The sequence below is a fragment of the Muntiacus reevesi genome, chromosome 5 (genome assembly GCF_963930625.1).
Source record: "Muntiacus reevesi chromosome 5, mMunRee1.1, whole genome shotgun sequence".
In the NCBI taxonomy this organism is placed as follows: Eukaryota; Metazoa; Chordata; class Mammalia; order Artiodactyla; family Cervidae; genus Muntiacus; species Muntiacus reevesi.
Window position 1 is genome coordinate 95,433,007 of NC_089253.1, and position 23,292 is coordinate 95,456,298.

Consider the following 23,292-nt stretch of genomic DNA (forward strand, 5'->3'; position numbering starts at 1 on the left):
TCTCCCTCCGCTACTTACACACCTCCCTCCCCCCCAGGAACAGCCAGGAGCTGGGACAGAGAGTCCCCACCCTGGGCGACACAACCAGCGTCTTCCCTAACCACACCCCCTGCTTCACCCCAAGCTGCTGGGGTCAGAGGCGCCTGCACCACCACGCAGGCCAGCCCTGGCTCAGGACAGGCCTGCAGGTGCCCAGGCCTCTGTGGAAGCAGGAGGCAGCAGGGGTCCCACCCCAGTGCCACCCCCCCACCCCCACCTCAGCCCTCATCACCAGGACTGCAGATGAGACAGCTCAGCCTTACTGAAGGAAGAGGAGGTTCAGGCTCACCGAACTCCACTGTCTTCAGCAGATCCTGCTGCATCTGCCCCCAATACACCTTAAACCCAGGGCCCCATGTCCACTTTTAGCCAGCACCCCAGGACTCCCAGAGATTCTGGGATAGACCCCTTCGCTGAAAGGGAAAGCATCACACAGGCCCACCTGGCCCACTGGGGGGACCCCTTTGGTTGTCAACCCGAGGATGGCACCAGTCTCCGACGGTGACGACCACGCCAATTCTCCATCCACAAAATGGGTCCAGAAACCTGTCCTGCCCGACTCAGAGGATCCTGGGGGACTCGACCCAGGAAGTCACGCAGCACCCAGACCTCCAACATCCCCGGAAAACTCGGAAGAGCTGGCCAAACTGGGCTACGTGTGACGGAGTTGCCGACTCAGTGCCTACAGGTGCTGGGGACCACCCGCCACCCAGGCAGGAGCTGAGGCGTGAGGAAGAGGCAACACTGATGCCTGGCCTCAGGCCATCTGCCCACCCCACCAGAACCCCCTGGCTCAGTGGGCACAGCACCCTCTCCCCTGGGCAGAGATGATCACTTCCCTTTACCCACTAGCAGCATTTCGGCCAAGGTGGCCAAGGTTTGAAAGGGCGAGAGAAAGAAAGCAATTCTAAAACCACTTCCTGCAAATTAAATCCAGTTTCCCCGACACACTCTGCAAATCTGGAAATGTGCTCACAATGGAAACTGCTTTTGCAAATGATGCAAATTATGTTAAAAATCGCCTTGTAGCAGGGAGAGATCGACTTCCGATGACATCCCCCAGGTGGGTAGCAAAGACGCCACAGGGTGCAAACACATGGTGGACAGCCCTGCTTTGCCACCAAGATGAAGTTGCTCTGGAAAGGAAGGGCATCCTGTCACAACGAGAGGAGTCCAGTCCTGCTCAAGGCTGGAGATGTGGGCACCAGAGGGTGGGGAGCGGCGTGGGTGGGGGCTGGACTCGAGGAACCCCTGAGCACCCGGCGGGGGGAAGCTGCAGTCACAGCGGCCTGAGAAGGGCAGGGTGCGGCCCATTCTCACGGCAGCTGGCCTGACGCTCAGACACCCCTGACTGTGGGCTGTGGCCCCCAGAACCACTTCACCTCAAGGAATTTCCAGCGAATATTTGTGATTCTAAGGGGCGGTGACTGCTGGCCCAGAGACCTCAACCCAGGCTTGAGTGGAGACACAGCTCCACACCCTACAACTTCTCCGCTCGGGGACTCCCCGAGGTCTCTGAGAGCCACCTGGGGCAGGGGACGCGGCCCCACATCCTGCAGGGCCCCCCCCCAGCAGAGAAGGTTCCAGCCCAGAGACCCGGTGCTACAGAGGAGAAGCCGGCCAGCTGCTGCCAGGCCCACCAGGCTCCCACACCGCCCTGTCAGGCAATGACCACCACCCCTGGGCAGGTCTCAGAGACCCAAGAAACGTGCCCCAAGCTACCAAGGGTCCCGCTGCAGCCCAGGTGGGAAAGACCCAAAGAACCCCACCCTGTTCCCCACCCGAAAACAGCCGAGGGCTTTGTCCCAAGGACACAGCCCCTCTGCCCCAGGCTGGTGGGAGCTGGAGGCCCTGGGGGGCTGACTCTTCCTTCAGGAGCTCTGCTCAACCCTCTAACCTCATCCTCCAAGATCCCAGCAAGAGCCACAGCCTGCCCTGGGCTCCCAGCCCTTTCCCCATGTACCCCAGCCGGGGCTGCCTCCAAATTCAGCCCTGGTCCACTGTCCACTCCCTACCCCACCCTGGCCCTGCCAGGTCAGGCCTCGCCTCCTCCAGGAAGCCACTGACCTCCCTGACTCCAGATCAGAACACGCCTTATCCTGCCCCCATCACCTGGCCGGTGACAGAGCACAGATAGCTCTGTGCAGCCCCGACAGCAGCCTCGAAAAGCAGGACTTCAAGGCCTCAGGCTTCTCCTCTCCTCTCCCTCCACCCGCCCCTGCCCAGAGCTCCAGAAACTAGGCCCATAAACTGGGGCCTCTGTTACCCTTTGGAAGGGACACCCCATCCGTAGCGGGGCCCCCACCTGCCTGTGGCGGGCGTGGACACTTGGCCTGGGCACAGGGAGGGACAGCTGGAGCACTTGCCCACCCCCACAGTGTTCAGGGAAAAGGTGCGGCCCAGTCACTTTAGTGGGGAAAGGCCCGAAGACCCCTACGCTGTCCCCTCCCCAAAACGATCCATCCTGGTTGTCTTGTCACACACCGGGTATTCTTGTGGCTCCATCCCCGGTTATTTCCAAAAACGTAGACGGACTGAAATCTAAGGGACAGATAAAGCTACACCATCACAGGAGGGACCCCAGGGCCCTTCCCCAGCCCCTTCCAAATCCCTGTGGCTTGTCTTGAGGGGACTCCAGAATGTCCCAGCGGCCACAAGTCCCCCTACTTGGGCGGAGGGGTCAGGCGGCCATCACGCAGCAGGCCCTGCGGTGACATGGCGCTGTCCCTGGGCGGCGGCCCAGCAGAATTCCTGCAAGACACCCAGCGCCCAGGCTCCTGGGCGCTCGGAGCTGAGGGGCCCCTGTAGACCCAGCCACCCACCCCGGAATGGGCTGCCCTTGGCCAGTGGGGCCAGGACAGGGGTCCCACCTGGAATGGTGGCCGGGAGCGTGTCGCCCTCAGGGAGCGTGAGCAGCGGCCATCTTCGCCTGCCCCTCCCGCCGCGCTGGGCCACGTGGCCACAGGAGGCTGGGCAGCCTCTGTCCCGGCTGGCCCAGCAGGGGGTGGGGTGCAGTCAGGACAGGACAGGACCCTCGGCCGGGGCCAGCCAGGGTGGCACCCGGGCCTCCTGTGGAGAGAGACGGGGCCTGCAGGGCCAGGGAGGAGGGCATGGCTGCGGCTCCATCACCCTGGGGTGGCTCGCTGCTCCCCCTCGGCCCCGCTCGGGGGGGAGCCCAGTGCTGCTGATGAGACAAATTTAGCCTCCCCACCCTGGGGCAGGGTGCGCTTGTGAAATATGAAAACAGCTGGAGGTGCCTGATTAAGCCGCCCTCTCTCCCTCCTGGGCTGGGGCCCCGGGCAGGCGGGGGAGGCCGAGCCTGGGAGCGGCCCGGGAATCCCCCAGCCCCAGTGCCTCTCATCCCGCGGGCCTCTTACTTTTGCTGCCAGCCTCCGTCCCTTGGCCGGACCAGGGGCAGGATGGCCTCTCTCTGCACCTGGGCCAGCCTGGAGCACCCTGAGGTTGCCCGGCAGTTTCTGTTTGAATCTAACGGTTGGCTTAGTACCCACGTGAGGCCGGGAGCTGGGCGGCAGCCCTCTGACCACGTGAGCCTCACACACTTCTGGAAGGAAATGGCTGACCAGATCCTCCAGGGCTGCCCGACTCTGGGGTCACCCAGACCTCTGCTGGGAGAGGTGCTCGGCCAAGCTAAGTGTCAGGGACCCAGGGGCACATGCCTCCCACCCCGACTCCACCGGAGAGACTGCCATGACCAGCTTCCTGGTGGACAAACTCTTGCAGCCAAACAAAGAAATGCCAGAGCATGGCTGAGCCCCACCATGTCCCAGCAGGCCCATGCACTGACGTGGAAACGTGCACAGAGAGGTTAGGTCACTCACCCAAGGGCACACAGCTGGTCACAGCTCCAACCCAGCCAGCTGGTTCTTGACCTTGCCCTCAGCCTGGCCTTTCTAGGAGGGGAGCACGGAGGCCCAACTCCTTCCCCAGCCTGCATTCCCACCCACACAGCCCCACCCACACGCTGCTGGGAAGTCCCTCGCCCACCCCTCTTTCTTCACCCCCATGATGAGGCCCTACCCACATCCGGGCCTCCCCCCGCACCCCCCGATGACCTGCTCATGGTTTTCCTCCCATTCCAGCATGTGCAGGTCAGACCAGGCACATGGTCCCTGTCCCCTGGCTTTCTGCTCTGTAGCTCAGCAGTGCCTACCACACTCCCGTCGCCCGGCCCCCTCTGTCCACTTAGCCCCGCTCTGCCGCTCTGCTTGGCAGCTGTGTGACCCTGGAGAGCTGTCTTGCCCATTCCGAGTCTGCATAGGAAGAGCCTGAGCACTCATCAGGGCTCTGATACAGGCACGGATGAGGAGCTGGAGATCCCGGAGCAAGCTGCAATGGACCAGCATGTCCTGAGGGTCAGGGTAGCAGCAGAGGGGGAGGAAAAAACCTGCCCTGGCTCCAGGCAGAGGCCAGGTCTGGCCACTGCCCTGTCCCTGGTTCACTTGCAGGGCCCTCCCTTCTCTGGTCTATCTAAAAATAAGGCACTTGCAGAGCAATGGGTGGGCGGCAGCACCCCAGGGCAGCAGAAAGCTGATGTGCCATCCCAGGGTAACCGACAACCCACCCGCTGGAGGCAAGCGATGGGTTCCTGCTCGTGCTTCAAAGGCCAGACCCCAGGGGCAGAGGACCAAACGGGGACGTCTTGGTTCCTGCCCAGCCTGGAGAACGGGGGCAGGCAAGTTTGTAGGTGGGGGGTGGGGGTGTCAGAGGCACAGGCACTGATGGGGAGAAGTTTTCTCTAAGAAGGCACAGTGCAGGGAGCAGAAGGAATGACATCACACTGGTGAGGGATCCTGTGTCTAAGAAGGGGCGGGTCAAGGGTGACTGGAATGGTGCCCCAAGCCAAACCGCACCACTGTCAGGGGGGCTTCCATGGCAGCATCCAGCCACCTGTCGGGGGGCCTGGCGGGGAGAGTGGGAGCAGAAGTGAGGGTATTCGTGAGGAAGGTTCAGACAGCAGAGAGGGCAGGTAGGGGACCCAGGAGGCGGGGCAGCTGAAGGGCAGGGAGCCTCACGAGGCTGGAGAGGATAGATGACATGCTTCAAGCAGGGCAGGTGTCTGAGCTCTCAGTCGTGGCGTGGCCCACATGAGAGCCGAGGTGACCGGGAGTGGATGGGAGCTGGGTGCATTCTGGGCCCTCCATCTCACTGCCCACGTCCAGCCATGCCTTCACATGGATCTGGAATCCAGCGCTCCCCCTGATGGGGCCACCCCAGCTCAGATCCCCTCACCACTGCCCGGAAAGTGCAGCAGCCTTTTAGCCAGGCTCCCTGCTCCTGCCTCATCTGATGGCCCCCCAGTGGCCGGATGTAGGCTCATGCACCCCACCCCTGTACCCCCACCAGGTGGAAGAAGTCAACGACACGAAGACTAGACTGTAGCGATGACATAAGCTGCCACTTTTCTGAGAACCGGCCTCGGGGAATTCCCCAGCGGTCCAGTGGTTAGGACTCTGCACTTTTATTGCAGGGGGCGCGGGCTGGATCCCTAGGGGGAAACTAAGATGTATGCCAAAACAAAAAAACAGAACTGCCCTCAAGAAATGGAAACAAACTGACCCTGGAACTGAAGACTAACTGTACTTAATCAAAACAACACTGATGAGACCACCGTGTGATCAATTTCAAGATGACTATCAACAGCTGACTGTGCGGTTTCCGCATGTAGCCCCCTCCCTCCACCTATAATAGCTCTTGCCCCCTGATACTCAGTGGGAGGGAGTCAGCCTCTGGACGGGAATCTGCCCACCACACCCTCAACTCTGCTGCCAGCCTACGAAAGAAAGCAAACTTTCCTTTGCACCAGGCTTGCCTCCTTTAGGCTTCTGAGCGACGAGCAGCCAGACCCCACTTTTGGCAACACTCACACCTTCCAGTCTGCCAGGTACTCCTGCCGTTTCTGTCTTTCTCCTCCAAGCCACCCCTCCTGGGGTCCCACCTCTACACGCCAGCGTGCCAGGTTCTGTCCTCCAGAATCTTCTCTTCCCTGGGCGAGAATTCATGCTCTTCAATCCTGCCCCACACGGTCATTCCCAAACCACCTGACCACCCTCCTCTGGACACCTCCACTCTCCTTGAAGGGAAGCCCCTCGACTGTGTTCCCACCCTGGACAGACTCCTTGACTCTCACCCTGGGCTCCTCGCTATGGGCTCAGGTTGTACTAATTTCTACCATCCCCACTAATTTCTACCTCTACCCATTCCCATTCAGCTCTCCACCCACCCACCCCCAGCCATCGAGGCCCTGATCTAGTTCGAGAGCTCCAATTGACTCATGAATTTTGCTCCTTTCCGTCTCTGAAGTTAGCTGACATCTGACATGACCTCATCCAAGGTGCCACGATACTGGTCCCTCCAGGCCTCACTCACTCTAGGAACACCCATCATCAGCCCTTCTGTCCCACCTGCCTCCCTGGCCCCGGGGGTCTCCATCTGATAATGATGCCCAGCATCTCTATCTGATAACAACGTGCCCTCACTCAGTGCCAGCCCCAGCCTGGAAGCCTCTGCATTTCTTGATCTCAGTCTTCATGAGATCAAGGCACTGCTCCCTTGGCACTGCACTGTGAGGAAGGCACTGCTGCACCCCACCTTCCAGATGTTCCTACAAAAGCACAGAGAGCAGACCGTGTGCCCAGGGCCACTCACTCAGAAGCTGGGTTTGAGCCCAACTCTGGTTAGGATTCACCCAATCCCTTCCCGCCAGGCAGCCCCACCCTCCAGGGCACTCCTCTCTTGAGGGGCAGACAAGAGAACCAGCCTTCCTCCCACAGTGTGAAGGGCACGCTGAAGGGGCGTGGACAGGCCTGGGGTCAGCCCAAGGGGAGATGAAGGTCCATATGAGTTGTCAATTTTTGGTCTCACCAGCTGACTGAGGCTGGAGGAGGGGCACCAGTCGGCCAAGGACAGGTCCTAATGGCCCATCAGGTCAGGGGAGGCAGGAGCTGCCAGGCGGACTGGAGAGGGGACAGGGGGCCCAGAGGCCTTGGTCACAGGAAGGGTCATCGACCTGCACCTGTAGGGACTCAGGGAACAAGGAGGGGCTCTGGCTCTCAGAGGGATGAAGGGGGATTCTGGTGGGGAAGGTCACCTGGGGGCACATCGTGGGTTTGGTGAACCTCGAGGCTGGTGGTCAGAGAGTCAGGGATTGGCTGGTCCAGCGAGGTGGGGAATATGGACCACGGGAATGCAGGAAGGTGCAGAAGGGGTGAGAGGACACGTATCCTGTCCTGGGACCCCCTTCCATAATGATCCACATCGGGCTAATGCACTTCTGAGTTCAGCCCCTCAACCAGCTACACTCAGGCACCTTCAACCGCCTACAAGTTTTGTGTGTGTTTGGGGCCTCTGCCTTTTCATCTGTAGAATGGGGACATCACACCCACCAAGCAGGGCTGACCTACGCAGGGGCACCTAGCAGGATTCCTGGGGCACTTGGGGCACACACGCAGTACTCCTGTCTGACCACTGAACTGTTTGTGAATCTGCTATTGGCCGTCTTACAGTTAAGCCCTCACTCCTAGTTCTGCTCAGCCTTCAGAGTCTGCTTCCTGATGGCGGCGCGTGGGGTGGGGAGCCAACCACCGGGACCTACACACCCCATCAGCACCATCAACACACACGTCTGTGTTAGGTGTGTTTAGTCGCTCAGTTGTGTCTGACTCTTTGCGACCCCATGGACTGTAGCCCGCCAGGCTCCTCTATTTGTAGAATTGTCCAGGCAAGAATACCGGAGTGGATTGTCATTTCCCCCTCCAAGGAATCTTTCCGACCCAGAGATTGAACCTGCGTTTCCTGCATTGCAGGCAGATTCTTTACCACTGAGCCACCGCCAGCAATGCACATGCACACATGTATACACACCTGCACACACACATGCTCTGCTTTCATCGTGGTGAATCCCCCACCCCAGGCCCTCCGCTCAAGAGTGCAACCTCAGAGGCATCCCTGGAGCGCAGGTGGGACCACAGTGCCCAGCAGGCAGCACAGGGAGCTGAGTCCTGCTGCCTGGGTCTCAGTGATGCCTGGGAGGCAGCCGGGGTGGGTTAGGGAGATTGGGGAAAGCCGGCTCTGGGCTGGTCCTATGGGGCTGAGGAAAGGTCCATGCGGCTGGGGCCGGGACTGGGCAGCCACTCCAGGCTTCTGCGGCAGAACATGGAGAGAGCTCCTGGTGGGCCCAAGGGCTGGAGGCAGCGGCACTAGAGTGACTTCTGTCCCTCCCCCAACTGCCCGTGCCATGCAAATTGCCCCACCACCCCCCTGGGGGCAGACAGCAGTGCCACACAACAGTGGCTGAGTCCCATCAGGGGAACCACAGGCGTGGCCTCCTCGCACTGGCCCATCTGCCACCCCTGCCCCCAGGGTACCCAGTTCCCAAGCACCAGGTGGGGAGCTAGTGAGGAGGGGCTTCTGCACCCTGGGGTGGCCCTGAAGAGCCCCAACCTGCACCTGAACAAGGAGAGCCAGCCCGAGCCAAGCCTACCTTGGCGGAGCCTGGGCCCTGGAGGGTCTGTGCAGAGGGGAGGCAGCCAGGAGGCCCACGGCTCGTGGCTGGGCAGGCCGGCGGTGGCGGCAGCGTCCCGGTCACCTAGGCGATGACATTGGAGCCGAGGAAGCAGCGTGGCCGCCTGGAGCCTCGGGGCAGATGGGGCGGAGCGTGGCCTGGAGCCCAGGGGCCCGTGGCCAGCATGTGCCCCCTGCTCTGGTGGACGGAGTGCTGTCTGCACGGGACCCGGCAACAGCCCCACCCGGCGGGAAGCAGAGTTGGGGGCGGGGGAGCAGGATCGGAGCTGCTGACTCCGCTTGTGTTTGTGGGTTTTTCTTCTACTCCTCTTGGTCGAAATTTCCAAACACTCTCAGAAGTAGAGAGAACAGCACAGTGAACCCATGGATCTGTCCCCCGGTCTCAACATCGGTCCGCCCTCGGCCAAACCCTATTCTACCTATTGTCTGAGCTGTCAGTCACTCAGTCACGTCCTACTCTTCGCGACCCCATGGACTGCAGCCCGCCAGGCTCCTCCTTCTGTTAGGGGAAGCACACTGACTGAAACCGCCCGCCCTGGCCAGGCTCTCTAGTAACCATTCGCATGAGTTGTTTTATGACAGGAAATCCTGGTAAGGAATACGGAACTAATAAGCCACCACCAAGAGGAAGAGTTCAGGAAAGGTCAGAAGGAGACACCGCGTGTCCGTCCACTTTCCCTCTCGCTAGCATCCATCTTGGCTCAGCGACGCGTGCGCCACCAGGAAAGACTCTGAATTAGAATGACTGGCCAAAGACCACCCAGAAACTAATCCCATCACCATAAAACCCGAGGCTTCGAGCCACACGGCAGAGCAGTTCTCCTGGTTCCCTTACCCTCCCGCTCTCCACCCGGGCGCCACTTCCCAGTAAAATCTCTTGCTTTGTCAGCACGTGTCTCCTTGGACAATTCTTTTCTGAGTGTTAGACAAGAGCCCGCTCTTGGGGCCCTGTAGGGGGCCCACCCCACTTCCTACAACACTTCCATGGGGTTTTCCAGGCATGAATACTGCAGTGGGCTGCCATTTCCTTCTCCAGGGGATCTTCCTGACCCAGGGATTGAACCTGGGTCTCCTGCATTGGAGGCAGACTCTTTATCATCTGAGCTACTAGGGAAGCCCTTAATACATCAGTAGGTGCTTCTAACAGATAAGGATCCACCTATTTCAACACCTATTTCAAAACTGCTGATATTCAGCTCTTTCTGTCCTACCAACACACATGTGCCCGTGCAGGCAGACGCGTGTGCGTACACACACACACACACACACACAGAATAAATTCAGATAATTCAATGTAATATGCAGCCACAGTACCACATTCTGAATTTACAGGTCCAATTTTTAACTGCTGGTCAGAAGGACTTTGAGGAGGACACAATTTGGGACATTAATCTCTGTCCACATACTGTCCCTTCCCTCCCCCACCATGGGCAACAGCACAGAAAGCCCAGCCCAGCTCCTGGTGGACATGGCCAGAGGGACACTGCACGTGGGATTAAGGACCTGGAGGTGGCAGCCCTAGGTTATCTGGGTGGACCCAGTGTAACAACAAGGGTCCTCACAGGGAAGTGGGAGGTCGGGGTGGAGGGAAGGTGCCAGGATGTGGCTTTGCAGAGGGAGGATGGGGCTGCGCACCAAGGAGCGCAGGTGCCTCTAGAAGCCCGTAAAGGCAAGAAACAGGTTCTCCCCTGGAGCTGCCAGAAGAAATCAGCCCTGCCAGTGCCTGGACTTTAGGCCAGTAAGACTGACCTCAGCCATCTAGCCTCCAGAACTTATAGGGAAACAGATGCATGTTGTTTTAAGCAGCTGAATTTGTAGCAATTTGTTACAGCAGCCTAGGAGACTGATACAGTTTCACACAACACAAGCTTGGGAAACATCATTGCAGAGATCTCCCCATTTGCCAGGACCCCAGGGACAGACATTAGCATGGCCCTTAAGTCTGAGGAGGACTCCCTGGGGTGAGAGATGCTTTACAGAATAGCAGCCTCCAGCTGGACAGAAAGGTGACTGAAGACAACACCGTCCTGGGAGCCAAAGTCCTCACCCTTCGGGGACAACACACACAGACACATGCACACAGATGCACACATAGAGATACACATGCACACATGGACACACACACACTTGTGCACACGTGCACACAGAGACACATTCACCAACACACATGCACGCACGGACACATGTGTACACATGGACACATATGCACACATGTTCACACAGACACACATGCACACAGACACACATGTTCACACAGACACATGCACACATACCACAAAACAACAGTGAGGGGAGGTGGGAGGCAGGTGTTTCCTAGTCCTGGCAAAAGAGGCAGAGAAGCCAGAGGGATGCTGAGGGCTTCCCCTGCCCTGATCCTGGGCTCTGCCAGGCCACTCTCAGTTGGCTGATGGCTGCAGTAGGTATGTCCTCAGGGAAGCCATGCAGTTCTGAGAAGGGCCCCTGCTGCCCATTCTTAAGAGAGAGGGATGATCTCATCACCCTGGGCTCCTGTGGGGTGACCTCCTGACTTCCTCCTCTCCTCCCCTATGGAGACAGGAGAGTCCTGAGCTCCAGGAGGCTGGAGCCCCACTCTTAGGACTTGGACGGTGGATCCACAGCCCCAGGCTCTTGGGTGACAAACCCTGCTCTTCCTCAGCAGGAACAAGGAAACCAGAGACAAAGGATGGAAGGATGGGTGGCTGACTCTTGAGTAGGGGTCACAGCTGGACCTCTAGCTAAAGAGCAGCTGACACAAAGGGACAGCAACCAGCAGCTCTGGGTGGGGCACTCAACGAGCATTCTGGGCCCCTTCTGCCCTTCAGAGACACGATCAGAAAAGTCCTCCTTGCTGAGGCCAGAGCCCAGGTCAGCCTAGGAGGCCCAGGTGTGAAGTCGGGCAAGGCCTTTGGTCATCTCCATGGAGAGGGGAGCGGACGGCGGGGACCTTGCAGCCAGAACTGATGACCACAGGCACTCTGTTATTCCCTCACAGTCCTGGACATCAGGAAGAGTCTTTGTGAACCTGAAATCAAGGTGTTTCTTCTGGAGGCTCCAGGTGTTTCTTCTGTTCCTTTCTTCAGCTTCTAGAAGCTGCCTACATCCCTTGGCTCCTGGTCCCTCTCCTCTTCCATCCTGAAATGCCTCCCTCCACCCTCTGCCTCCATCTTGCTTTGACCCGCCCACCTCCCCCTTAGAGGGACCTTTGTGATGACGCTGATATCCCAGATACCCCAGGGGTAGATACTGCCCACCTCTAGTCCTTGATTTAATCATGTCCCTTTTCCTGTGAAATAAGTCACAGGTTCTAGGGACCAGGACATGGATGCTTTGGGGGGACATTCTCCTGCCTTCTGTAAATGCCCTTTATTCCAAGACACATCTTGGGGGCCCTGTATGAGGGGTCAGCTAAAACAGCCCTGCGTGTTTAGACAGAAACCTCTGGACTTCCCTGGGGGTCCAGTGGCAAAGATTCTGAGCTCCCAGGATGGGCGTTGTTGTTCAGTCACTCAGCAGACTGCAACACGCCAGGCTTCCCTGTCCTTCACCATCTCCCTCCACCTTCAGCAACTCCTATGAGTTTGCTCAAATTCATATCCACTGAGTCGGTGAAGCTGTCCAACCATCTCATCCTCTGTCATCCCCATCTTCTCCTGCCTTCAATCTTTCCCAGCATCAGAGTCTTTTCCAATGTATGGGTCCTGGGTTCAATCTCTGGTCAGGGAACGAGATCCCACATGCTGAAACTAAGACCTAGTGCAGAGAGAGAGAGAGAAAGAAACAGAGAAAGAGAGAAAGAAAGAAAGAAAGAAAGAAAGAGAAACCCCTGCTTCCTGCTGGGGCAGTGACTGTGTGGTTGCAGAGCGGGCAGCAGAGGTGTGTTCAAAGCCACCCCCCACCATCCCACCTCCCACTGTTAGAGGATCCTTCCTCCAGCTCTCAGCATTTCCCAGGAGCCCCTGCTCGTTCAGGGTGTGTTCCCAAAAGTGTGTCAGAAAGTCGACAGACAGCAGCCAGATACCCGTGAACCCTCAGTGCCACACCCGACATGTGACTCCCTGGGCACCGGGCACCGGAAAAGGCACTTTACAAACAGGATCATTTAGTCCTCATGTCAGCCCTGGAGAACAACTACTGTCTCCATTCTGCAGGTGAGGATACGGAGGCACAGCGAGACTAAGGAATGTCACACAGCAGAGCCAGGCCTAAAAACCAACAGGAGATGAACCTCTGACTAAACCACCCGTTTCAGATGCATCCTGAGCAAAGCACGTGCCATGTTTCCTGGGATGCGCTTATTCTTTGGGACTGAACCACCACCATCAGATTCAGGAGACTCCAGGAGTTGAACCAAACTCCTGACTCACCTGCTGTGTGTCCTGAAACCTTCTCCCAACTCCTCCCCCCACCCCACCCCAGCACCGTGTTAGTTTCCAAATGCCGGTGAGACAGCTTGGAGGAGCAGGTGCCCCAAAGCTGCCCAGAGGGCCCGCTGTCTCAGTTCTGGGCACAGCCCATCCTGACCCTGGTGGTCAAGACCTCTCCCCACCCATGTCTTTAAACAAAGGAAGGTCTGGGTCACCGCTTGCACCCGGGACCCTCAGCAGGGGAAGCTTGGGCTCCGGCAAGCCCCTGCATATTTACACAGTTAGCACTCTGCTTCCCCTCCTGGAGCCTGGTCTCTGAGGAGTGGTCATCTTGGTTTTAGGTTGACATCACTGGGAGGCAAGGCTGTGGGCTCTTAGCCCTCAAAACGGAGCCTGGTAAACTGTGGGTGCTCAGGAATGAATGACAAGTGAAGGGTGGATGGATAGATAAAGAGTTAGACACCCTGTGGAATACTGATTTAAGCCCCTGCACATCCCTTTTCTGAACTTTGAGAAAACTGAAAGCCTTTCCTTACATCTGGGGCTGACACTGCTGGGCAGACAGACATGAGACTCTCCGTAGTCTTTGTTGATGTTTAGGGTAAACATCCATGTGTGTCATTGCAGAAACACGCGTGCTCCTATCAGACCTCTTGGTGGGATCATAAAACAGATGATTCAGACACTATGCTACTTTCCTAAAACGAAAAAGTGAAAGTGAAAGTTGCTCAGTCACATCCAACTCTTTTCGTCCCCGTGGACTATACAGTCCATGGAATTCTCCAGGCCAGAATACTGGAGTGGGTAGCCTTTCGCTTCTCCAGGGGATCTTCCCAACCAGAAATTGAACCCAGGTCTCTTGCATTGCTGGTGGATTCTTTACCAACTGAGTTATCAGGGAAGGCAAAATGAAAAAAAGTAATCTGAATTCTGAAACATCAGGGCTCAGGATTAGTTTGGACCATAAAGTTAGGGCAGTCACAGCGACTCTTGATTAGCCCCAAGGCCCGGCTATACCCAGAGGTGCCCGGATAAGGGGTCGGGAAAGGTCCCTCCCTGGGACCACACGGGCTGAACTGGCCACATCCTCACGTTTTCTCCTTGTGTTAGTCACTCAATCATGTCTGACTCTTTGTGACCCCATGGACTGCAGCCTGCCCGGCTCCTCTGTCCATGGGATTCTCCAGGCAAGAATACTGGAGTGAGTTGCCATTTCCTCCCCCAGGGGATCTTCTCGACCCAGTAGAGATTGAACCTGCATCTATTACCTCTAACCTATCCTGGCAGGCAGGTTCTTTACCACTTTTTACCTCCGTGGAGTTTTTTGTTTGTTTGTTTGTTTTGTCAGTGAAACACTACTGAATAGCACAAATTTCAAAAGGTTCAAAAGGGTTCAGGCAGGGCCAAGCCTGTCTCTCCCAACCCCATTCGTCCCAGACCCAGCTCCCGTCCCAGACCACGGCAGCTGACACATCTAGTAGATTTATCAGGAGGAGAGAAACAGAACGGACCAAGGCTTAGTGACAGCAGAGGAAAGAAAAGAGAAAGTCAGCAACTTGAGGTTCTGTTGGCCACTTTACATGGCCCTGTCTGGCCAGAGACTCCCCCAGACTCTGAAAAGACAGCCTGGGCTGGCTCGCGGCTCCCCCATGCTCTGCTCACACAGGGCTCTTTCTTCTCCTTTCCTTCATCTGCACACTCCACTACAAGAGCAGACGCTTCATAGTATCCTAATTCTTTCAAACGTCACACGGACCAGATGATGACCAGGCAGTGTTCCTGGTATCACAGTGACCTCAATCTTCCAACTGTCTATTTGGACTACTTTTTTTTTTAATCAGAATTCATTACTTTCACATTAATCCAATTAGCATCCTGTTTACCAATACCTCATTTTTAATTTGCAGCTTCCTTCTAAAAGCTGGGGGGACTTTGACAACCTGCGTCCTCCTCGCTCATTACTGCCAAGTAATTAGGCAAGGAGCACCCCTGATCAAAAGCTAAGAAGCCGGGAGCAAGTTGCAGCTTGTCTGGTTCGGCGAAAAAAAAAAAAAAAGAGCGTCTCCTAATTACCAGGGTTTTGTTGGTTTAGTGGTGGGGTGGAGGGGCGCGCAGGGATGGGGAAACAGAAGTGAGTAAAAGCAGAGGGGCCTCTAATCACTGGGTTTTGCAGATCACAGAAAGCACCGAGGGGATCCCCTTTCGATCTGCATACTAATGACGTCCTGCCCTCCCACTGTCTTTTGGGGAATTGTGCTAAATTTGCATTGCACATAATGCAAATGATTGAGGACCCTAAATGCAGGACCACCTAGTGTTGAGAGGGTGATTTGATCTGTTTATTTGTGTCCTGCCCGGCAGAGACGAGGGTTTGATCCCTGGGTCGGGGAGATCCCCTGGAGACAGAAATGGCAACCCACTCCAGTATTCTTGTGTGGAGAATTCCCTGGACAGAGGAGCCTGGTGGGCTACAGTCCACAGGGTCAAAAATTGTGGGATACGACTGAGAAACTCAGCGTGTGCACTCGCGCGTGTACGCGCACAGACATTGAAGCACAGGGAAGCAGAGCCTCCCCTGCTGTAGCCCCAACGGCTCCGCAGAGCCTTCTCAAGCCGCCCCCCTCCCAAAAGCCGCCCTCCATCACTGTGCAGGACGGCAGAACCCACACTGGGCCCCGGGCTGCTCTCCTGGTCCCCACCCTGGCCCATCCCCCAGAGTCCGGTGGTATGCTGGATGAACACAGAAGTGGCCTCTGTCCGGCAGGTGGGCACCACGCAAGCAAGCTCGGAGGCCCAAGGCTGCCAAGAGAGGCCCTTGGGTCTGTCTCACATCTCAGCCCCGAAAGCGAAAAGAGCTCAGGAAGTCAGGGGGGAAGGGAGAGGCATCTTTGCTGCCTGCTCTGAAGGACCCAGTCCATCCAGGCCCCAGGAGAAGCTGCCTGCACAATTAGCCAGTCTTCCCCAGATGCCCGCCTCCTGGGCCTGGCACCTCGGATCGGCAGGCGAGCAATTAGAGCCCCTGCCCCTCCTCACAGGCACCCGGGCCTCAGGGAATACTTTGCCGGCTGGCACCGGGCGGGGACACACCAGGGACTGGTCCCTTCTACATGCAGCCACCCTGAGCAGGACCACAAAGGAGGGACCCCTGGGCATCCAGCCCAGCCCTGATGCCCAGGCCCCCAAACCCTGGCTGGTGGGAGGCAGACTTGTCTGGTGGGGCAGGGAGGGGGCTGGCCCAGTCTTCCCTGGGCACCTTGAGCCTGCCCTCTGGTGCATTCCCGTGGGCCACTCGGGAACCCTGGCTCCGGCTCCAACAACGAGGAGGCAGGTGGGTGTCCCCCACTGATGGATAAGAGCCTGGGGACTAGTCCAAGGTCCTGGAAGAACCAGGCCTGCTCTGGACTACTGTCTGGATTACCAGCCCAGGGCCCTGCCCGTTGTACCCTCTGCCCCCGGTATGCCAGGCATGGGTGACCAGACAACACCTGCATCTGATTTAATCACTTGGTCTGAGGTTTCTGGCTTCGGTGCCCACCTCCAAGTGTGGTAAACGCCCAGAGGCACGTACATGGGGGGAGGCACTATGAATGTCAACCGTCATGGTTATATCTCACCCTTGCCCCAAAACACGGATGGGAGAACAGAAGCACTGGGCGGGGCTGGAGCGTGGTCCTCACTCCGGTGCCCCCTCCCCTCTGGCTCCCAGGTCCCTCTGGGGCTCACTCTTTGTGGGATCGGATTCTAAATCCAAGGTCCAGAGTGTCGTTGCCACTGACCCTCTAGAGCTGCCCGAAATGTCCACTCCGTGGCCCTAGACCTGCCCTCGTGGAGGCCCCCCTCTCCTCTCTCTAAGCCCCGCAGAGTCCTCCCTGCTGCCTGGCCTCTCTCCTGGTCCAGTTTCCTCGGCGGCGCCTCCTCTCCTGCCCTGACTCCCCCAGGTTGATACCCGCCCACCTCTAAGCAGCTCTTTGGCATCGGTGGCCCAAAGGCGCGCTGTGTGTCTGTTCTCTCTCCCACCTCTGGGGGCTGTGATGGCCCACGAGGCCTTGGGTGGGGTGGGCGAGATGGTGGTGGGAAGAACCCCCCATAGCCTGGAGGAGTGGCTCCCTGCACCTTTGGCTGCCCTGGAACAGCCCGGGGGGAGGGGTGTCTGATTCCTCTTTCACACAGAGGGGTGTGGGTGAGAAGTTTCTTCACCTTTTACATCCTGGCCCCTGGGCGGCCGAAAGGCTGAGGAACACTTCTTAGAAACATATTTCAGGGAGTTCGCTGCTGGCCCGGTGGCTAGAACTCAGTGCTTCCACTGCCGTGGCCCAGGTTGGACCCCTGGGCCCTGGGGGTTCCAGAAGTCGTGCGCGCAGTATGGGCAAACAAAAAATTACAAACGAAACTAGCTACATTAAATTACGATTATTCTAGTGGGTTGAATGGCACCCCCTTCCCCTTTGTAGATGCGTAAGATAAAAGATCTCAGGATGGGATCTCCTGGATTGCTGTGGTTCTAAATTCAATGACAAGAGTCCTTATGAGAGACAGAAAAGGGGAGACCCGGAGGAGAGGCCATGTGAACCTGGAGGCAGGGATAAGGGTGATGCATGTAGAAGTCCAGGAAGATTCGTGGCGAGGGGTAAGACACAGACGGACTCTCCCTCAGAGCCTCCAGAGGAAGCCAGCTCTGCTCACACCTGCAGACTCCAGCCCAGGAAAGAATAAGTCCTTTTTGTTTGTTTGTTTTCAGCCCCCTCGTTCTTGTTCGTCTGCTAGCGACCCAGACACTAACACAGTTAGGACGATATTTAAAAGCAAAATTAGGGGCATTCCCTGGCTGTCCAGTGGTTAAGAACACGCACTGACAAGGGCACGGATTCAATCCCTGGTTAGGGAAATCAAAATTTCACAAGCTGCATGGCTTGACCAAAATAAAATAAAAACCAATTTGAGATATGGTGATTATGGGGCTTCAGGTAGCAGGTCTGACGACTATTTCAACTCAATAACAAGAACAAACGAAATTTTTTTTTCTCTCCGAACAAACGAAATTTTGAGATTTCCACAGCAACTGCCACACACAATGAAAATATCAGTGATTCCTTTAGGAATTTTTGCTCTCTTTGAGTTTCTGATATGAGGGAGGGTCTCTAGGAAAAGAAAATACTTTTGCGGAGCGAATGTCTGGTCTGCAATGGAACACCAGCCTGAGAGCAGACACGAATCAGGGACGCGGATGAAAAGTCAATGCCCGCCCACTCGTGCAGACTCTCAGAGCCGGCTGCAGTGAAAGTGTCTTTAACTCGAACCCCGATGAGTAGAGGAAGCTTTTCTTGTATAGAAAAACTCAATTTTCCTCTGCATAACACACTCAGAAAGGGTTTTCCAGGAGTCCTATGTAACCTACTTAAGAAGGCAAACTTAAAAAAAAAAAAGGACATTGTATAGTTTCAGTTTAGTTCAGTCGCTTAGAGTCGTGTCCGACTCTTTGCGACCCCATGAATTGCAGCACGACAGGCCTCCCTGTCCATCACCAACTCCCAGAGTTTACTGAAACTCATGTCCATTAAGTCGGTGATGCCATCTATCCATCTCATCCTCAGTTATCCCCTTCTCCTGTCTTCAATCTTTCCCAGCATCAGGGTCTTTTCAAATGAGTCAGTTCTTTGCATCAGGTGGCTTCTTTATTTTGGCTACACACAAATGGATGCTGCTAGTTCCTGACACGGAGAAGACAATGCCAACCCACTCCAGTACTCTTGCCTGGAAAATCCCATGGATAGAGGAGCCTGGTGGGCTACAGTCCATGGGGTGGCGAAGAGTGGGACACGACTGAGCGACATCACTTTCACTTTTGACTTTCATGCATTGGAGAAGGAAATGGCAGCCCACTCCAGTGTTCTTGCCTGGAGAATCCCAGGGACGTAGGAGCCTGGTGGGCTGCCGTCTATGGGGTCGCACAGAGTCGGACACGACTGAAGCGACTTAGCAGCTGCAGCAGCAGTTCCAGACGACTGGGTAGGGCACAGAAACACAGGGGTAAACTGTCACACAGTGTTCTGAGGGTACAATTCTCATAATAGTAAAGCTTTCATCATCCAGACAGAAGCATGGTCAGGGGCCAAGGGAACTAGGACTTGCTCAAACACTCCTCTCAATTTCTTTTTTCCTTTTTGCTGTATAAATCTAAATCATCAGAAAATGAGTAGTTTTAAACATTGACTCAGCACTCCCACGGAAATGCCCAAATTGGAAAATAAAGGCATGCCCTTCCCTTTTATGGGGGCTGGGCAGAAGAAGCGCACAGTTGAAGAAAGTTTCCGGTTTTGTTTTTTTTTTTTCTTTTGCAAACCCAAAGTTCATTGTGTGTATCCTCGATGTCTTTTATACAAGCCTCTAGAGGACAAACTCCCCTTGAATCTGTTGCCCAGAAGCAATCTCCCAGTTGGATGAAGATGCAGCTTCCTTTTAACCAACGATGATTTCCCTTTAAATTGTCAGAATCTCCGGGTGAATGCCATCCTTGGCCACAGGCAGGACCTCCCCCAGGTCCGGTTCCCAAGTTCTCTACAAATAACTACTCAGGGAGGCATCCTTGCTCCAGTACCCCCGACAGCAACTGGCAGCCTCCATCCAAACCACAGGCAGATTCCTGCTCCACTGACAGCCATTCCGTTCCCCACTCCCAAGGGAAGACCTGCTGGCTACCAGAGAACTGTGCCCCCTACCCTACCAAGGGCCTCTGGAGCAGCATCAACAACCAGCACTTTGGGGCCCACTGTGGGTAGCAGGCGTCATTCTAAGCACTTAGACATGGCATCTTGGTTACTGTTCCTCCAACCCTCTGGGACAGAGGCCATTATTGCCTTTCTTTATAGATGGGTAAACTGAGGCTCCAAGTGGTTAGGGAACTCACTGGAGGTCCATGACAAGTAAGTGGCAGAGAGGGGATTTGAACCCTAATGTTCTAACCTCCACACCTACATGATTAACCTTTGCACCAGCCTGGCCCTTCTGTGGGGCTGTCCTTGGAGGTTGAATTTGTAGACAGCTACCCTGTTCTCCTGTTTCCCCAGCAAATTCTGGCAGATAGTAAAGGACAGGGAAACCTGGAGTGCTGCAGTGCATGGGGTCACAAAGAGTCGGACACAACTTAGAGACTAAACAACAACACCCTGTTCCCCAGAACCTCAGTAGGACTTTGAAATGGGGCTAAGCTTTCTGTGGCCATTCTCCTGGTGGCACCCCAGTGACACCCTGGCAGCTTCTGGTACCAGTCTAACTTTTAACCTTATTTTTAAAAATCACATTCGTGATCCATACATTCATATGTGGCAAAATGTTAAATACTTTGACTTTTTGTTTTCGATACAATTTTTCTTTTAACTCATTGAGTAAGTCAAAAGATGAGTGCTAGACTTCCGGTAAACAGTACATTTTTGCCCAAAAGCTAATTATTAATGTGAAACAAACAGTAACAATGACAGCAAAGAAAACAAACAGAAGAAAACAATTGTGCTAAGGCTCCCAAATGTACAGTATTCAATAAACAGGCCACAGTATACTTGAACCAAATGATCTCTGGTCAGAAGCGAACGGTGTACTGTTTCCCCAACCCCTTGCTGGTTGAGAGTGGTCTACCCATCACCCATTTATTTATGCAGACACATGCATACTTGTGCAAAGCTGCTTAGGGACCAAAGGAAAATACAAGCTGGGGTCTCAGAGTCTGAGTGACTGAACAACTACAAGAAGGTGATAATAGCCACCCAGCCCCTCACCGCAGTCTAAGGCCTAAAAGGATGGTGACTGCAAAGCAAGGAGGACTAGGAGAGAAGGGATCCTGGAAATAGGTGTGATCTCTGGCCAGCCCAGGGCCTGATTCTGACCCCTCTTTTCTGGGTTTGGAACAGATTCGGAAAACAGGTGGGTACCCCAGCCAACTCAGGGCCACCCAGAGATGCCATTCTGGAACCTGGCCCCTTGGTAAACCATAGCTTAGGGGCTATGCCAAGTTCTCCTGGTTCAGGGAAGACCTGGGTCTCATTCCGCCTTAAGGGGTAGGGTGGCTAACACCTCCAGATTGCTAACAGCCCTCTAGAGTGCAGAGGGAGTGGGGCCCGGCGGGGAGGGTATAGTCAGCTACCGGCACCTGCCCCCCCCCCCCCACCAGCCAGCCTCTTTGGGGGTCGCACTCGCCACCTCCCCTTGAAACCCCTTGGGGGTGGAGAGGGGTTAACCCGAGGCAGGCCCTCTGGGAATCCCAGCCAGGCTGATCCGTGCCCCAAAGGCCGCCACGCTGGGGGCAGGACCCCACATCTTCTCCTGGACTGGACTCTGGCTCCCTGCCGCCCCACCGCGCCCCGCGTCAGTAGTTGGTGGTACTCGAGGGAGACCCCAGGTCAGCCTCTCTCGAGTTCGTGCACAAGGTCTTTTCTCACTGACTCCCAGCTTCGGAGCCGCGAGCTCATGCGCCCACCGCTATGGGCTCTTGCCCCGTAGGCGGAGCCCGAACACTCCCAGGCCCCTTGCGCCAGGTCCGTGCTGCCTACCTGGTGCCGTCGGAGCCCCGGGAATCGATGCCCGAGCCGCCTGGCGCTAGCCTGGGCTTCGCCGCGTAACCCCTTCGTGGGCGCAGGAAGGGCGCGGGACGAGAGGCGGGTGCGGCCTGGCAGGCGCGGGAGCGGACGCAGGGCGGGCTCCGGCCGCCGAGGCGGGTTATATGGGCGCGGGGAGGGGAGGCGCCGCAGGGAGGGGTGGCCGCCAGCGTTAGCGCCTTCCGCAGCCGGCCGGCGGGAAGGCAGCGCGGGCCGCTCAGCTGTTGGCAGGAGGAGCACGGGGCGACAGGGCCAGGCTGGGGCCAAGGTTGCCATCCGGCGCTCCGCCCCCCCAGCTGGCCGCGTGAGAGTCGGGGTCCCGGGGCGCGCTCCGCCCCGCCTCCTTCCCGCCGCCTTTTGGCGCGCGTCGCCCCTCCCGGCCCCAGTGGGGCAGCCTACCTCGGGTTGGACGCGGTCCGGGCGCCGGGGCCCTGATGCTGCGGAAACGGGACAGTGGCTCTCGGCCGGCTTAGCAGCGCGCGCGTGGGGAGCAGAGGTGCGGACCCCAGCGGCCCGACGCCTTCCTGTTCCCGGGACGCCGCATCTTCCGGGTCCCCGTCCTCCGCCCCCACGGGCGCGGGACCCCTCCGCGCCGGGAGCGGAGGATCCACGGGGCAGGGGAAGGGCTGGGCATCTTAGGAGCGCGGCCACCCATGTCTGCGGAGTGAGCGCACCGGCTGTGGACGGCGGCGGGGTCGGGGGATGGGGAGATGAAAGTCGCAACCTCAGGACCCGGGATTAAGTGAAGTCGCTCGCTTCCGGGTGGTACTAGCCGGGCTCCTCCGTCCTGGAGGGCTCTCCACCTACATCGCTCACCCAGGCGAGGTCACAGACCCGCTCCCTCCCCTGTCCGCATCGTGGATCTGCGGGAATACCCTCTGGACGGGACTCTTTCGGCCCAGCGGAAGATGTGGCCGCAGAACCCGGGGAGTAATTCCGAACACAAACACTCCCGTTTCGAAGCCGGCACCTTACTCCCTCCCACGGCCACCGCCTCGGGCGCCAGAGGCTGGGTTTCGTTCCGCGCTGCGCAGGTATGCGCGGGTGTCCACGGCGACACGTGGGTAGTGCACTGGGAGTTGATTTCTACGCGCAGAGACTCGCTTCAGGCCAAGACTTTCCTAGGGCTCCCACACCTGCGGCTCCATAGACCGGTCGCCCCCGCAGGACAGACGGGATCTTTAGGGCTTCCACCTAGTCCTAGGGCCCTGGCTGAAGAAACCGACAGGCTGGCGAGTTTTGAACTGTTCAAGGCAGCGGGTACCTGCTGTGTGCTGCCTTCCGGTGCTCAACATTACCTGCCTCAAGGCCACGGGAACCCGCGCGGCAGAGTTGCCCTGGAACTGCGCGCAGCCAGGGCTGGTGCACGGGTCCGCACCTCACCTGGCCCATCTGGCTGACTGCCATACACCTTTACTGATCACCTACTGCTTGCAAGGTGCGGGGTATGGGGGTTGGGGTAGCCAAAGACGAATCACACACAGGGTTTGATCTGGCCGGGGACAAAAACGGCTGGCAACGCCGAGCAGGACGCCTGCACGCATCCCCTACCGGTTTGTTCTGGGAAGCTAGAGGGGGCTTCCCCAGGGCACAGGCCCAGGCCGGATTCGTGCGGGTGCGATTAGGACCCGGGCCGGGTCTCAGTTCTCAGGACGCAAGGTGTCTAGAGGCGCCCGCAGGGCCGGGCGGGGTCGCGAGGGCGAAGAGGACCAGGAGTCCCTAGTGGGCAAAAGGACAGGCGCGCACAGGGCAGCGAGCGAGGC

At 57.2% G+C, this 23,292-nt stretch overlaps 1 protein-coding gene across 1 annotated transcript in view; it reads right to left on the reverse strand.

The window, feature by feature from the left end:
* The window catches only part of TP73 (tumor protein p73), a 73,884-nt gene extending 52,267 nt beyond the window's left edge, over positions 1-21,617 (reverse strand). The window contains exon 1 of the mRNA XM_065936862.1: positions 21,485-21,617. The gene's annotated coding sequence lies outside the window, so the exon portion shown is untranslated. The remainder of the gene's footprint in view (positions 1-21,484) is intronic.
* Between the last annotated feature and the right edge of the window lie 1,675 nt (positions 21,618-23,292).